Source organism: Sardina pilchardus, chromosome 1, assembly GCF_963854185.1.
Source record: "Sardina pilchardus chromosome 1, fSarPil1.1, whole genome shotgun sequence".
NCBI classification, from domain to species: Eukaryota; Metazoa; Chordata; class Actinopteri; order Clupeiformes; family Clupeidae; genus Sardina; species Sardina pilchardus.
This window is the reverse complement of record NC_084994.1, coordinates 31216659-31221829: the sequence shown is the minus strand read 5'-3', so window position 1 is coordinate 31221829 and position 5171 is coordinate 31216659. Positions and strand designations below refer to the sequence as shown.

General features: G+C 41.6%; 1 long non-coding RNA gene across 1 annotated transcript; it reads left to right on the top strand.

The window, feature by feature from the left end:
- Positions 1-286: 286 nt before the first annotated feature.
- LOC134073660 (uncharacterized) lies at positions 287-2122 on the top strand. Its single transcript, XR_009937278.1, has 3 exons — positions 287-739; positions 1796-1847; positions 2063-2122. It is a non-coding gene; the product is annotated as an uncharacterized LOC134073660 (long non-coding RNA).
- The last annotated feature ends 3049 nt before the right edge of the window (positions 2123-5171 follow it).

Here is a 5171-nt window from a genome sequence, read left to right as displayed (position 1 = left end):
GCTGCAGAGAAGCATCTCCACATCATGATGCTGCCACCACCATGCTTCACAGAGCGGATGGTGTGTTGGTGGTGATGTGCAACGTTTGGTGTGTTCCAAACATGGTGTCTCTAAAAGCCAAAAAGTTCTCATCAGACCAAAGAACCTTCTTCTATTTGACCTTGGAGTCTTCCATGTGTCTTGAGGCAAACTTTAGTCAAGATTTAGTGTGAACTTTTCATTATCTTACCCTTTTTTGTTACTCTCCCAGCTGGCATCCTGACGTCAATTTGACATCAAGAAGTAGTCAAGATTTTGACCAACATGTATGACGTGCATAAATATGCATAATTTCATTATATTTTGTAATGATTTCCTTGTGGTTGTAAAGAGGCCCAACAAAGGTATCAATCTAACATGTTTTTTCTGGTCCCTACATCTCAGGTCTATATTATTGACATTAAATCAACGTTGATTTGATGTCAGGAAATAAGACGTCAAATTGATGTGAAATTTATGTCAAAACAACGTCTGTTAAAATGTCTGAAAAGGTATATTATTAGCCTACTCATTGTAAATCGACGCGAGTTTTTCAACATCCTGACCCACACAGCAGAGGGTTCCAAAACGGACCCTCTGCGGCGGACTCCGTGCTGATACGCACATCGAACGCGCCCTTTCCAGTCCTAACGGCTCCTTCAGTTTTCAAATTTCTCGTTGATGAAGTGGAAGACGAAACAGCGGCGTCTGAAGGCTCACTGTAAGTATGCTCCTATATGCCGATTTGCTGGTCTGCAGATATTGCTCATATTTACACACCAGCTACGGTCTAGCTGCTAGCTTTCGCAAGCTAATTTAGCCCACTTTAGACAGGGCTAAATCCTGTCCAACTAGGGCTTTGTTACCCTTTTAATGAAAGCTAAACTCAGATCTGAGTTTAAAATGAGCAACGTTTAATTTGGTTTAACGCTAACTTTGTGTTTGTGAACAACAAAAGTTGGCTTGCGTTAGCTAGCGTTAGCTAGCGTTAGCTTGTTAGCTAACGATAGCATTAAAGTTACAGGAAAACTAGTTTTTGTTAACGTTATGAAAGCTTAGATGTTGGACTCGGGAGTCTTTAAGAAAACGTAGGCCAATTCGGATGTGTCTAAACATCATTTCTTTCTGGGTGGGAGGCTGATTTCACATTGTTCACCAGTCCGGGATAACGTTAGCTGCTAGCTAATGGTTTTAAATTATGAATGACGTTAGCAGTAGCCTGCTAGTTCTAATAAGGTAGCGCTAACCAGCTGCCGCATGCTCAAACACATACGTCATAGCTCGACATTCTCTGCTGGCAGAAACCAGCAAACAGGCCTACTATTCAATCTAAAAAGTCCGGTTTCCAGACGTGTTTCCTGGTGACTTTTTAGATTGAACTGTAGCTGCTAGAGATTACTCTCTAACTTTTACGAAATATAAATGCACAAAGGGCACGAGGCTATTTGTTTTAAATTTTCATGTAGAAATACTGTCGTCTACGAGTTCATTTAATGACATTGAACGTTCCTTGGAGTAAGATTTAACTGAGAAGAGGCAAAATAGAAGAGGCAGTTGTTGACTTCATGTATGTCCTTGCTTTGCCTTGGCACAGACCAGACACTTTGTTGTGAATGTTTAGAATATATGGGAAGAGGAGCTAAAATGATCAGCACCATATTCTGTGGATCCCAATATAATGCATTTTTTAAATGGGGTGTATTATTGGTTATGATAAATATTTGGCCATTTCTTTCTGATGATAAACGTAATGCATATTTATGTATCTGTGTTGCAGGTCATTCACAAGTGGCTCCAGTCTGGTTTGGGGGTTCTGCCATCCAAGTAAAGTAAGCTTTACAGTTTTACATTAGATTTATTTGACTTTTGGTCTAAACATTAATAATAAAAAATAACCATATGCCTCTGTAACTGGTGTTACTAGTTCAGGACGAAGTGAAGGTAAATGTCAACATGCTTAAATGCCTTTGTCTGCTGTAATAAAACCTACCCTCTACCTCAAAAGCTCTCTAATGAAATGTACATTTATGTATCTGCGTTACAGGTTATTCACAAGTGGCTCCAGTCTGGTTTGGGGGTCTACGCTTTCTCATCCTGTCCTGCCACCCAAGTGAAGTAAGCTATACAGTTTTACATTTGATTTATTTGACTTTTGGTCTAAACATTAATAATAAAAATAACCATATGCCTCTGTAACTGGTGTTACTAGTTCAGGACGAAGTGAAGGTAAATGTCAACATGCTTAAATGCTTTTGTCTGCCGTAATAAAACCTACCCTCTACCTCAAACAATAGCGGAGCGAGTGGGGGGGCAGGGGGGGCGGTCGCTCCGGGCCCACGGGTGCAGGCAGGGGGCCCACCTTTGGCCAAATCTACCTTGCTGAATTGTTGTATTTATATGCTTATGCACTGATTGCTGGATGCTACTAAAGATGCCGCTGGTCCGTAGAGTGCCCTCACAATGGGAGCCCGTCTGTCATGCCCTTAAACACTGCATAGCCCGCAACAGGCATTTCCCCTCTCACGCTACACTGGCGTGTTTTAAAAGCGAAACTGATGCACAACCTGTCTGGGTTTTCTGAGGTAGCCTAGGCTACAGGTTACAATTACCGTATTACAGAAAATTAAGTGAGTTAGCAAGATCTATATACCTATTTAGAGTCTGGAGCATACGCGTGGCAACAGCTGTCAGTTCGCATCGCTGCGCCGATGAACATAAACGGTTAAAAAAAAAAAAGTTCTGATAGCCTGGAAAGCCTCTCTATACCCGCACACGGAACATGTCAATGTCAATGTTGTTGTAAACACACGAAATAGGTAGGCTACAACTTCAATAGAGACAAGAAGATAGGCTAGGTTGGCAGGAGATTGTCTAGGCCTACCTGTAACTCCTCAAATTATGCCCATTTTATTTAGGCTAATGCTCTGCATACGTGCGTTTTATTGTGAGACATGCGTTTCATTTGGAATTGAAACGGAGCGGCATGCCATCAAAAGCAGAACATTTCTGGTTTGTTTTGGGGTCTAATTTACTCTTACACTGTTTGATTATATTGCTTAATGTTTGGACTGATGGCCAATGCAATAAGGGGGTATTTGATGGTTCACTAATTATGTTTCATGTAGTTGAAACACTGTCGGGATTTCCACCGCTGTTTACGCACAAGGCAGTCAATTCATTCAACGTGCGGTGTTGGTCAAGTTATTGCGCAGCCAATAAATACAAATCCCGGCCATAACTTGAGATAGGCTACAGTACGGTATGGCTACCTCTGTCACCAACACTTAGTGTCAGCGGAGTCCCTGCCTCGGTGTATTGCCTAATCTTGTAAAAAAAACAAAAACAATAAGCTTAAACGGGCAAGCAGTGAGATTAAACGGTGAGAGTTTTGACCAGTAGCCTACACAAACAATCTTGAATCGACATGAAAGAAAACAACATGCCCCAGCCAAGAAGCACAACATGGAATGGCTTAAATAAAAACATGATGTTGGGATAAACACCGAGTAGCTGGCAGGCGTACCTGCAGGTGTACGGCCGTACGCATTGCGCATTGCTCAACAACGAGAGAAAATGTCCCATGTGCGTGTGTGTGTATTCATACAAAATTGGCCTACCATAACTTCTCAATGCAGAACAGTATCCCATTAACTGCATGACATAGGCTACAATTTTCTGCAAAGTTAGTGAACACGTTAGGCTATCAAAGTCAGAAGTAGCCTAGGTCTATATGCACATACTTTGTTTGAGCAGCAGAGACAATAGGTTACGCACGCACGCAGGCTCGCAAGACTAGGCCTATTTGTTGTTGCTTTTTACGCGGCGATAGGCCTATTTGCTGTTTTATCCTATATACTGTTAAGCTAATTTACTAACTTAAGACTCATCATGGATGTAAACAACGAAAACAGAAAGGATGGAGGCAGCAAAGCTATAGCGTTAATTCAAATGGGCAAACAAGGTAGGAAATGGGTGCTTGTCAGAACGTTCATTACCTGTTTAAAGCTACGTTAGTATAGTAGCCTAGGCTAGTTTAGTACTCTAAGGCTATCTTTTAACGGACCATGCACAAACCTAACCGTGGAAAGGACAAATATTGTCAGCGCTTTGAAAGTCTTGTTGCGCGCGCGCACGCACGCACGCGGGGGGAGGGGGGGGGGCCCACTATAGGTCTTCGCCCCGTCTAGAGTGAACCATTAGCTCCGCCCCTGACCTCAAAAGCTCTCTAATGAAATGTACATTTATGTATCTGCGTTACAGGTTATTCACAAGTGGCTCCAGTCTGGTTTGGGGGTCTACGCTTTCTCATCCTGTCCTGCCACCCAAGTGAAGTAAGCTATACAGTTTTACATTTGATTTATTTGACTTTTGGTCTAAACATCAATAATAAAAATAACCATATGCCTCTGTAACTGGTGTTACTAGTTCAGGACGAAGTGAAGGTAAATGTCAACATGCTTAAATGCCTTTGTCTGCCGTAATAAAACCTACCCTCTACCTCAAAAGCTCTCTAATGAAATGTACATTTATGTATCTGCGTTACAGGTTATTCACAAGTGGCTCCAGTCTGGTTTGGGGGTCTACGCTTTCTCATCCTGTCCTGCCACCCAAGTGAAGTAAGCTATACAGTTTTACATTTGATTTATTTGACTTTTGGTCTAAACATCAATAATAAAAATAACCATATGCCTCTGTAACTGGTGTTACTAGTTCAGGACGAAGTGAAGGTAAATGTCAACATGCTTAAATGCCTTTGTCTGCCGTAATAAAACCTACCCTCTACCTCAAAAGCTCTCTAATGAAATGTACATTTATGTATCTGCGTTACAGGTTATTCACAAGTGGCTCCAGTCTGGTTTGGGGGTCTACGCTTTCTCATCCTGTCCTGCCACCCAAGTGAAGTAAGCTATACAGTTTTACATTTGATTTATTTGACTTTTGGTCTAAACATTAATAATAAAAATAACCATATGCCTCTGTAACTGGTGTTACTAGTTCAGGACGAAGTGAAGGTAAATGTCAACATGCTTAAATGCCTTTGTCTGCCGTAATAAAACCTACCCTCTACCTCAAAAGCTCTCTAATGAAATGTACATTTATGTATCTGCGTTACAGGTTATTCACAAGTGGCTCCAGTCTGGTTTGGGGGTCTA